Raw genomic sequence first — 12,567 nt, 5'->3', positions numbered from 1 at the left:
TCTCTTTAAACCCAATGATTGACTTTGTCTCTGACTTCGGCCGGCTAAACTCTCTGTTCAGCGCATTCTGAATCTCTGCTATTCCTGTATTAGAGTGCTTGATGTACCATGTCAGCGCACGATCCTGTAGCACGCTTACTAATGTGGCCTTCTTAATGTTGTCATCTATAACCCCGTGTGCTTCCCACACTGCTTTTACTACGAACCAAAACTGATCTGGATATTCATTCCCTACTCCTCTGAATATAGGTAGCTTGATTGCGCTTGCCATGCTAAACTGCGAGTTTGGTGGAGGTGGGGCGGATGAAGATGGAGGTGAAGTAGGCGAAGTGGGTAGTGGCATAAGTGGAGGTGATAGCTGTGGAATGTGTTACCTTATTAAACTAACTGCACTCCTCAGAGAAACCCAAGCGCGCTCTTCCTCGCTCTCTCACGAAGGTGAAATTAAAGGATTGTTCCCTAACCCTTCGATCCCTTTGTAGATCTTTGCTCTCCGCATTGCTCCACTCATTAAAGTATTCTCATAACCTTCTTTTCACATAACAACATATTAATCTAGGTATTCATGGATTTGATATACCTACCTTGCGGTCCCTTAAGAAAACATCATTCTGCTTCGCTATAACTCACAGTTGTGTCTATCGCGAACTCAGTGATAAACCCTCCTATTATCCGGTCTAGCCAATGGTCCACGGCTCGTGTGATCTTATCTTTTGATGCCTCTAGACTATGTACTAACTCCGGGGTCCACACTATCAGTTGATTGAGCTTGCACCTTCCCTGGTTGTCGACTAACCTCGCGATCCAATCATATAGCTCTGAAGAGAAGGTCGTGAAGAAGATCTCGTGCATTTTCGTATATATGTAGCAATCCATCCACCTCTTTTTAGATATCTGCAGAGTTCTATTTTCCTATATCATGAACTCGTGAAGCTTCTGATCCAACCAATCTTCAATTTCCTTCTTCGTAGGGTTCTAGTATTCTGACGTCAGACATCCCTTAGGCAAATCCCGATCCCAGCAATGGAACCATTTGTTGGCCTATTGGGGCCTGACCCAGGTTCAGAAGTGTTTTAGCCAAAAAAATCCCAAAACTCCCAGCCCTTTCGGCAACAGTCCGTGGAGCGCAGACTGAGGTCTCACCCGAGGTAGTATGGGAGGGTGCTAGAACCAGGTTTCTGCACCCTTGGGATGTCTTGATGAGGTCTGGATATTTTGCGAACCAATCTTTCACACTTGTAATGTTTCACGTAGCTATCCGACCCTCGCGTAGCCCTTGTACCAAGCATGAAGAGGCGTTGTCTAGATTCCTTACCCTTAGTATGTTTTATTATAGATCTAACTTAATTCAGTAGTCTTTATCAATCATTCAATATTCGTAACAAGTGCCCACAAACATAAACCTTAAAGAGATGCATAAAACGTTAACAGAAGAATAAACACGTAGATCTATGAACAAATGCACAATATTTCAGAAACACTTATCTTTTATTAATCTTCTATTCCAGTACAATATAATTCCACCCTGCGCACTCAGCTACAGGGGTCCACGCACATAGCTGTGAACTCTACCAGGGCTCTGGGCACATAGCTGCAGAGCATCTTCTACTACTACGACCCATGACTCCCACTTACAGACTCAGAGAAAATATCACTTTTAATGACTCATAACCCTTAGATCCAGACTAACTGAAAAACTGCCTTCTACACCTAGAGCCTCACTCTATTTATACATTCCCATGGTCCGCAGACCATGGGTAGGCTGACACCTTCTAGATTAAATTACAATATTTTAGAGCAGACTACCCTTTGACTTGACTTATTATAATTCGCACTCCGCGCACTTCACGGGGCTTTTACAATACCATTACCCAAAATTGTGGGCTTTAAGCCCCAAAACCATTATGTGGGGGATCCGCTGCCCAACATGCACAGAGGCCTAGTAGAGTCTGCAGTTGTGTGCGTGGACCCTTGGAGCTGAGTGCGCAGGGCGGAGTTGAGATTCTAATGGAACAGAAGTTAATAAAAGATAAGTTGATTCTGGAATACCATGTATCTATGTGTTTATGCTTTTGTTATAATCTTATGCATCTCTTTATAGTTTATGATTGCACGCACTTGTTATGAATGTGGAATGATTATTAAGAATACTGGGCCCACAAAATTAAGTCAGATTTATAATAATAACACAATAAGGATAAAGGATCTAGATAGTGCCTCTTCACACTCTTTACAGAGCTACGGAAAGGTCAGACAGTTGTGCGGAGCAGCACAAGCTTGCAGTATCAGTTTGCAAACTTCCTAGACTTCATTAAGACATCCCTAGGGTGTGGAAACCTGGTTCCAGAACCCTCTCATACTACCTCGGGTGAGACCTCAGTCCGCGCTTTGTGGACTATTGCCGAAAGGGCCCGTAGTTTCGGGATTTGTTTGGCTAAAACACTTCTGAACCTGCGTCAGGCCCCAACAAGCCAACAAATGATTCCATTGCCAGGACCGGGATCTGCCTAAGGGATGTCTGATTTCGCAACACTAGAACCCTATGAAGAAGGAAATTGAAGAGTGGTTGGATCAAAAACTTCACGATTTCATGGCACAGAAAACAAAACTCCGCAGATATCTGAGAAGAGGTGGCTGGATCACTATGTATATACAGAAATCCACGAGACTTTCTTTGCATCCTTCTCTTCAGAGTTGTATGATTGAATTATGGGGTTAGCTGTGTTAGTGTCAGTCTTTCCAGCCTTCCTCCAGTGATCAAATATGCTCTTACAAATTGGTCTCAGAGTGTCAAGGTCAAATTTTGTCATTTCAGTGAGTCTTCAAGCAAAATTTGCTCACTAGGCATTAGATCTAGGGTTTGCTTTCACTCCTTCTAAAGTTGTCCAAATGCCCATCCATGTCATCATTTAGCTGAGTCTATCATCATTCATAGGGTTTTCATTATCATGTCAGTGTCTAATGGGTCATTTTACACCTTGTTCATGCTTCAGTTGCGCCTAGGTAAGGTCATTTCCCTCTCCTAGGGTTTTGAAGGCGATTTCTCGTGGACGGTCAAATAATTGGCAAAACTTGTATCCAGATGTTCATACACCTTCCCCTATCCTTCATGTACCTTATCAAATGCTTCCCATCACTGAGATCCCCCAAATTCCTCATTTTTGCACAAACCCTAGTTTCTAGCTACAACCTGACAATTTTCTAGGTTTGGCCTGTGTTTTTCCCTTTTGGACCCCTTCCCCTCACTCAATCTCTGAGATTCCACTTTCCCCTATTTCCTAACATCCCTCCCCACTCCCAAAAATTTCCCCAAGAATTTAGAAGCCCCCTATCCCCTTCAATTCGCTCCATTTCGACAAAATTCCTTGTTTCACACATCGGGACAAGTCGCACTCAAATGATGTTCCAGAGCAATAAAAGATGAATTTTGGAAAAATGAGAGAGTTTTTTTTTCCATAACATGCCAAAGAAGAAAAACCTCCTTCACTTTTTGTACAGGTGTCATGGTTTTATAGAAATGTCAAAATTGCAATCGCCAGATCCAAGGAGGTTGGCCAAGGCACTAAAACGACGGAAAAGGCCCGATCCACTCCAAATTTTGGCCAAAGCCTCTTTGACTGAGCATGGTACTTTATTGGGGACTCCCAGATCAAATTTCAAGAAATTTGGAGAAATTTTGTCAATTGTGAATTTTTTGTGCCAAACACAGGTTTTCTCCACCAATGGGTCGCGCGCCGCACGCGACCCTTTCGTTGGGCAACTCCATTTTGGGAAAACTTAGCATTTCTGGATTTTTCATGGAAAGTTACACTTTCTCAGCCATTGCCAAGAAATTTCACCAAGTTTTGGGCCTCCAGAAAGTCAAAAAACAAGCAAAAAATGACTTTCTGCCACATTTTTGACACACAGGAAGCAGTCTTGGGAGATTGCAATTTTGGAGGGGCAAATGATCACCAAATTTAGAAATTCCACTTGGGTTGGAAAGTAGACATCCAGAAATTTCCAAAAAGCCCACTTTTGCCTCATTTGGACACCTCGAAGTACCTCAAAATCAGCTCCAAAGTAGCGCGACCCGTTGGGCAGTTTTCGCAGGAATTCATCTACAGCTCAGGAATTCGCCCAGCTTTGACCAGTTTTGACTTGTGATGGGATTTTTCACCCTTTTTGATGTAATTAATGTATTTAAATGTTGACATGACACTTATTTACCTACTCTAGAAGATTCATTCATGAAATAGCAAACATTTAATGAATGAATTGGTTTCCTAGCTTATAGAGGAAAGTTGTTTTGACTGCCTAGATTTTAGTACTCAGTTTAGAATTGGTTGAAACAGCTCCTAGAAGGATGAGCTTGAACCCTAGAGGCAAGGAAAGGTGTTAGCTTGCCTATATTATGTATTTTCTTAGTCATTTTCAGAGGTTGGAGGGTGGGACTCTTGAGGGAGAAGCTCTATTGTATTACTCATTGTATCTCTACAATTTTGGCAAAAGAAGAAAGACCAGGGTTTTGCAGTCCTTTTTGGGATTCTTGTGGTCACATGTATCGATGGTGTGTTTCTCTTTGTACTTGTAAGTTTGTTATGTGAATCATTTCCTTACTTTTCCTTCTGCAAATTAGGCAAATGAAGTGTTAAAGTAAAATTCATGATTGTCATGCTCTGCTTTTAAGTTTGCTTAATATCAATGTTTTCAACTGTTTAAGGGGAATTCAAGGTTATTGCTTGCTCTCCTTAACTCCTCACCGGTAATTCTCATCCATCCACCTCTATCAAAGGCATCAATATTGTCTCCTACCTTGCCCCAAAGAACCCCCTGCAAAAACTGTGTCCAATCCCCGCACCCAAAATTGCCTTTCCCCAACTTTCCACCAAAATCTTAAAACTTCCAATTCAAACCTTTTTATCAGTTTACTAGCCTAAAATCAGTGTTTCTATCAGGCCAGGGTAACTCCAGCAATTCAATGAGCGCAAGACAAAAAACTGATTGATTTTTGCATTAGACAATTATTTATTTATACATATACACAACGGATCAGTTCATCTTCTAGATGACTGTCCAGCTTCACCTCATCCGTTTCGGATTAGGTGTCAACATTCCCCCCCTTAATCTGAAGGGATGTTGGTGAGTCCAAGCATCGTTCTGAATCTTTCAAGCTTTTCTCTTCCAAGCGCTTTGGTGAAGATGTCTGCAATTTGCTCGTTTGTGGAACAATGACGGAGATGGATTGTTTTGGCCTCAACATGATGTCGGATCAGATGATATTTAGTATTGATGTGCTTAGTACGATCATGGAACTTTGGGTTCTTGGCCAATTTTATTGCAGAGGTGTTATCAATCATGAGTGGAGTTGATTGTATTTGTTTTACCTGCAAATCTTCAAGAATTTTCCTGAGCCACACAATTTCTTTCGTTGCTTCAGCTGCTGCCACATATTCTGCTTCTGTTGTGGAATCTTCTGGTACTGATTGTTTACGTGATCTCCAGGAGACAGCTCCCGATCCAAGACTCATAGCATATCCTGAAGTAGATACCCCAGTTTCTTTGTCTCCATCGAAGTCTAAATCAGAGTATCCAATCAGGTTGAAGTCGTCCACCTGTGTATACTTGATTCCAAGGTCTTGAGTTCCCTTCAAGTACCTTAGAACTCTTTTTGCAGCAGACCAATGTCCCTCACAAGGCCTTTGCATAAACCTAGAGAGGATTCCAACAGCAAATGAAATGTCTGGTCTGGTAGTAGTGAGGTAGATGAGACTTCCTACAAGCTGTCTATACTTTGTTGCATCCTCAAATTCCTTTCCTTCAGTAGATGTGAGCTTCAAGTTTTGTTCCATTGGAGTAGAAAGGGGATTGCACTCTGTCATGCCAAATCTGTATAACAAATCTCCAATGTATTTCTTTTGAGAAAGAAATATGGACTTTGGATGTTGGGTTACTTCAATGCCAAGATAGTAATGAACATAGCCCAAATCAATCATTTCAAAAAATTTTCCTAATTCTTTCTTTATGGATGCAATATAGCTTTCATTGTTCCCTGTCATTAAAAGATCATCTACATATACCACAAGATATACAACTGTTTTGCCAACTTTCTTGACAAATAAAGTTGCATCATCAAGATCAAAATGATTGAAGTTGAGTTTCAGAAGATGCTCAGTTAGTTTTTCATACCAGGCTCGTGGTGCTTGTTTGAGGCCATACAAGGACTTCACAAGTTTGCATACTTTGTGTTCATGTCCTTTCACAGCAAATCCTTCAGGCTGAGACATAAAAACATTCTCTTTTAGATCTCCATTCAAGAATGCAGTTTTTACATCCATTTGATGGACTTTCCAACCGTTCTGAGCAGCTAGCGCAAAGAGTGTCCGGATGGTGGCCCATTTTGCTGTGGGAGCAAAAGTTTCCTCATAATCGACCCCTTCCTTTTGTGCAAAACCTTTTGCCACAAGCCTAGCTTTGTGCTTGTCAAGTGAGCCATCAGCTTTGTACTTGTTCTTGTAGACCCACTTGCAGCCAATTGGTTTGGTTCCAAATGGAGGATCAACCAGCTTCCAAGTGCCATTCTTTATGAGGGCATCATACTCCTTCTGCATCGCTTCTTTCCATTCATCATGAGAAGCAGCTTCTTTGAAGGAAGTTGGTTCAAAATCTGTAGACAAGTTCAATTCACAATCATAAGTAACATCCATATCAACAGGTGAATTAGAGTTATCTACATCACCTCCATCTTGTCGGTTTGAATTTCTGGTTCCTGTTTTTCCAATTTCATCAGGATGAACACTTTCAAGTGTCTTTGTCAACCACTTTGGGGGACCTTTCTGAGATGGTCCAGGCTGTTCTGTTGATTGAGTTGGGTCTGAATCAAGATTGAGTCTCCCAATTCTATCAATTACATCACTTAAAGCATCATCCGTTGTTGGAGTGTCATGCAGGGGAGATTGTTCTTCAGAAGAAGATTCCACATGTTGATCTAGTATAGGAATCCCCCCTTCAAGATGTGGAATCTGATTATCAAACTCTTGGAATGATTTCGGTTTTGTGAATCTATCCAAGCGATCAAGTTGCCGCTCAACAACACTGTCTGATTTGGATGATTCAAGAAAAATGACATCTCTAGATAAAACAAACTTCTTATTTACTTCATCATAAAGGCGGTATGCTTTAGATGTGTTTGAATACCCCAGGAAGATACACTTACAACTTCTAGCACCAAGTTTGTTTCTATGTACCTTTGGTATTAAAGCATAACAGGTGGAACCAAATATCCTGAGATGTTTTACCGAAGGAACATGTCCATACCACAATTCATAAGGAGTCTTGTTTCTTATAGCACTAGATGGACATCTATTCTTTATATATGCAGCACATAGAACAGCATCATCCCAAAACATTGTCTTTACATTTTTGAAGAAAAGCATGGATCGTACCATATTCAAAATTGTTCTGTTCATTCTTTCAGCTACACCATTTTGTTGAGGATTATAAGGCACAGTTGTTTGATGTTTAATCCCATGTTGGTGAAGATAGTGTTCAAATTCATTTGATGTATATTCTTTTCCATTATCAGTGCGAATAGACCCAATATGAGATTGTGCATCATTTTCAATCCACTTATGAAAATTCTTGAATGTTTGAAAAGCATCAGATTTGTTCTTCAATAAGTAAACCCAACACATTCTGGTGTAATCATCAATAAATGTCATGATATATTTATTTCCATTTGCAGAAGAAACAGGCATTGGACCACATAAATCTGAATGAATAAGTTCAAGCTTCCTATGTGCTCTTGAATGTGAATCATGAAAAGACTGTTTGTTGTGCTTTCCTAGAATGCAAGCATCACATTGTTTATGTTTTCTAGGAATTGTAGGCAAACCAGCAACACCATTTTTCTTCAACAAGCGGAGACTATCATAGTTTAAATGTCCAAATCTAGCATGCCATAATAGACTTGATGGAAGTGCATCTTCTTCATGATGAGAAATATATGAGAAATGTTGTGCATGAGCAGAGGTTCCTTGCAGTTTAAGGAGTCTTTCTTCTTCTATACCCCTCATGACAAGTGAGTGGTCAGATGCCTTTCTTACCTCAAGCTTGCCATCAAACATGTGAATGGAGTGACCTTGCTGGCGGATGTGGACCAGGGACAGCAAGTTTCTCTTCAGCTGTGGGAGATATAGAACATGATCCAGAAGAAAGTCTGGAAGACCAGGCAGTTTAAGCCTGATTGTGCCAAGCCCTGATGGCTTGATTTTTGACTGATCTGCAAAGTATACTGCTCCATCAACATTGTCAGTGAAATCTTCAAAGAAATCTTTCCTATGAGTCATATGACAGGTTGCTCCTGAATCAAGCAACCAGTCATTTTTTGAAGAAGTAAGTGAAGCATTAAACAAATCTTCATTTACTCCAATGTTACATTGTGCCTCAATATAGTGAGCGGATTCAGGTGCTTTACCTTTGTCTGTGTCATCAGTTTTACCTTTCTGTTGATTTCTTCTCTGCTCAACTTTGTCCCATGGTAGCTTGCATGTAGAAGCATCATGTGATCCATTTCGTTTGCAGCGAATGCAATGCAGATCTGCCTTTTCTGCTTGAGGATGTCTGCCCCCCCTGCCTCTAAAATATCTTCCTCTTCCCCTTCGTCCACCTCTTCCTCTTGCAGAATCTTGAGCATGATGCTTTTCTTTGTGAGCAAGGCAAACAGTCTCTTCAGAAGATTCAGGGACTGTTTTCTTTCCAAAGGCTTTCTCTCTTTCAGCAAACTTTTTCACAAGAGAGTCAAAGGTTATATCTTTAAGGTTTCCATTTGCTTGTAAAGACTCAAGATAATTAGAGTAGGTAGGATAGAGTGCTTTGAGAAAGGCAATAAGAGAGATATCCAGCTCAACCTTAGTGGATTTTATATCATGCATTATAGACTTTATTTCAGATGCAAGAGCAAGAGGATCATTATTTTTCAGTTCAAGAGTGAAGAGTTTAATCATGAGCTGAACAACTTCAAGTGCAGAATGTGTATCATAGAGTTCTTTAAGCTTTTGTAAAGCTTCAAAGGCAGTGGAATAGCATGAAATATGACGACTTACTTCCTCATTTACAGATGCTGTGATCAATGCAAAGGCTTTGCTGTTCTTGTTTTCCCAAATGGCGAGTTCTTTGTCTGATGTGGGCTGCACAGGGTCTTTGTCTTCTTCTCCGACACACACTTCTTTCCACAGCTCATTGTAGATAAGGGTGTGTTTTACCATCCGGGACCATTCAGAATAGTTCTCCTTGCCAGTGAGAACTATTCCGACCATAGAAATGATTGAATGCATTCTGTAAAATAATATCTCTGCCAAAAACTTCTGTAAACAAAATCCTTCTGAAAAAAATATCTCTGCCAAAAACTTCTGTAAACAAAATCCTTATATCATAGCCTTATGCATTTTATTTTTCTTCCTATGTTTGCAATATTACTATGTTTGAATGCATTCACTTCAAAACACATAAAGGATATATTACTTCAATATATATTAAGCAATACTAAAGCATTCTGGAAACATAGAAGCAATGCTCTCATATAAACTGCTCTCATAAAACGCATTCCCACTATAAAAAACGCATCTCCATATAAACTTCTCTTTTAAAAACTCAGGAAAGCTGATATGGAAGACCAATACCAAGAGGGCGCAGTCTCCAGCTCACTGGAATGATCTCGTGACAGAGAATTCCTCACCGATGACGGAAACCTTGTCATGGAACGCAGCCACTATTACATAAACGAGATCATTACATAAAAGCAGTTACCATTACAGAAAACGCTCTTCATAAGACCGCAGCCACCAATGTATATTGAGTAAAAAGAAACGCAGCCACTATTACATAAACGCATTTACCATTACAGAAAACGCAGTCTTCATAAGACCGCAGCCACCATTAATAATGTATATTGAGTAAAAAAATGAATGCAGCCATTGATATTATTGCAACATTTCGAGCTGTAGTCTCCCAATCTGCGCAATACTATCTGTGCGCAATATCTCGACCTATTTTTTCATTCAGAATAGACACAAGCTGCTATTCCCTCCGTCCTATCAATTCCACGGTCAGCCAAGCATATGAACTATGCACAGGTCATGAAGACTGTGAGAGAAAAGGCGCATCAGTAATACAATTCGTGATTTTACAGAAGGAAACCAGTGAGCCAAACGGGCAAATGAGTGAGGCAGTGAATTCAGTGGTAGAAATTATATCTGACATTCAGAAATTCAGTGGGGCAGCGAATTCAGTGCTAGAAATTATATCTGACATTCAGAAATTTAGTGGGGCAGCGAATTCAGACGAAACGGATGCGCAGTCTATGAGGGCGCAGAAAACTGGCAGAGGGCAGGAGTTACAGTTATTTTAAGGACTGGGACCTGAGCTCTGATACCATGTCAGGCCAGGGTAACTCCAGCAATTCAATGAGCGCAAGACAAAAAACTGATTGATTTTTGCATTAGACAATTATTTATTTATACATATACACAACGGATCAGTTCATCTTCTAGATGATTGTCCAGCTTCACCTCATCCGTTTCGGATTAGGTGTCAACAGTTTCCTTATTGGTTATCTCGCCCATTGAATATCTTTACTGAGATATACCGGAGAGAGCCCTCTCCTGCCCCGTAGGGCTAGCTACGAGGCTAAGTGGTTTGATGTTGCCTTGGAGTTTGCCTTTCTCAGCCTGAGGTGAAATTTCAAGCGCTAACAAGCTGACAGCCAGGGAAGGTATAAGCTCGATCAGCCAATAGTGTGGACTCCGGAGTTAGTGCACAGGCTAGAGGCATCAGAAGATAAGATCACCTGGGCTGTAGACCATTGGAACGACCAGATAACAGGAGGGTTTATCACTAAATTTGTGATAGACACAACTATAAGCTACAGCAAAGTAGAAAGACATTTTCTCAAGGGACCGCGAGGTAAGTACATCAAATCTTTGAATACCTGGATTAAGATGTTGTTATGTGAAAAATGGGTGATGCAAATACATTAATGATTGGAACAACATGGAGCAAAAAGGTCTACAAAGGAATCGAAGGGTTAGGAAACAATCCTTTAATTTCACCTCCGCGAGTGAGCAAGGAAGAGCACGCTCGGGTTTCTCCGAGGAGTGCGGTTAGTTTGATAAGGAAGTGCATTCCACAATTACCATCTCCACTTACGCCACCACTCGCATCACCTCTTTCACCTCCATCATCACCAACACGACCTCCACCAAACCAGTAGTTCAGCATGGCGAGCGCAATTAAGCTACCTGTATTCAGGGGAGAAGGAAATGAGGACCTAGATCAGTTTTGGTTCGTGGTAAGATTAGTGTGGGAAGAAAAAGGGATTACGAATGATAACATTAAGAAGGCTACATTGGTGAGCACGCTGCAGGATCGCGCATTGACGTTGTATATCAAGCACTCAAATGATCACCCAAATGCAGGAATAGCAGAGATCCAAAATGCGTTGAACAGAGAATTTAGTCGACCGAAATCAAAGATGCAGTCAATCATTGGATTTAAGGAAATCTTGATGCTTCCAGGTGAGACCCCATGGAATCTAGATCAGCGGTTGAAGAGTATCATCCATGAGGTTAATATGACGCTAACGGATGCGCATCACTACACGTGGTTTGTGGTGTCTTTAACACCCCACCTAAGGACGGCGCTGTCACAACAAAAGATTTCAACCCAAGTCGAAGCATTGGAAATGGTGATGAGGTTGCATGAAACACCGATACAAGATCCAGGGCTAGGAGTTCAACAGATTCACGTGCAACTACAGAACCTATGCTTGGAGATGCAGAGTTTGAAGTAGGATAGGGCGCCATGGCCAGAGGCACGCGAAGAAGTGTGGTGTATAAAATGCAAAGGCCAAGGCCATGATAAGGATCACTATCCGCTATTTGCGAACTACTTGGCAAGAGGGGGGCCAATTCCATTAAGACCAGAAGCACAAGCAGGGCCAAGTGTGACACCCCCACTATGGTGCGCGATCTGTCGGATAGGAGGAAAACACACAATGGACAAGTGTCATCTATTGCAGAAGTATACACAAACTCCACAGTAGCTGTTTTGTAACTTTTATGGGTCGGTGGGCCACGACGAGCGTACTTATCGTAGCTACGAGTTAATGATGAATCGGACCCTAGCCTATAGAATGCAGACAGAAATGTGAGGCCTCGACCCATCTGCGAGAATGGTGCACGCTGGATTTCAAGGACGAGGAGGAATGGGGCCAGGAAGCGGTCGAGGACAATTAATCTCTTACAATTGCGGAGGACCAGGGCACTACACTCGCGATTGTACCAACCCGACGAGACTATCTTGTTCGTACTATTCTCAGTTTGATCATGAAATGGTAGATTGTCCTACGCTGATCACCCGATGCACGAGAAAGGGGTACTACAGCCTACCCCAACTCAGAATATCCAAATGATGAGGTTTGAACCATGCGAAGAAGACCCCAACATGAACATGATGCTCAGAAGCAGTGCGACCATAGGGGAAGATAAGGGGAAGCAGCCCAAGGAGGATACATGGGTTCACAAGGCTCCT

The sequence above is a fragment of the Pinus tabuliformis genome, chromosome 7, assembly GCF_031772625.1.
Source record: "Pinus tabuliformis cultivar Carrire ecotype Pingquan chromosome 7, CPIR1, whole genome shotgun sequence".
Classification (NCBI taxonomy): domain Eukaryota; kingdom Viridiplantae; phylum Streptophyta; class Pinopsida; order Pinales; family Pinaceae; genus Pinus; species Pinus tabuliformis.
Note: the sequence above shows the minus strand (reverse complement) of the source record.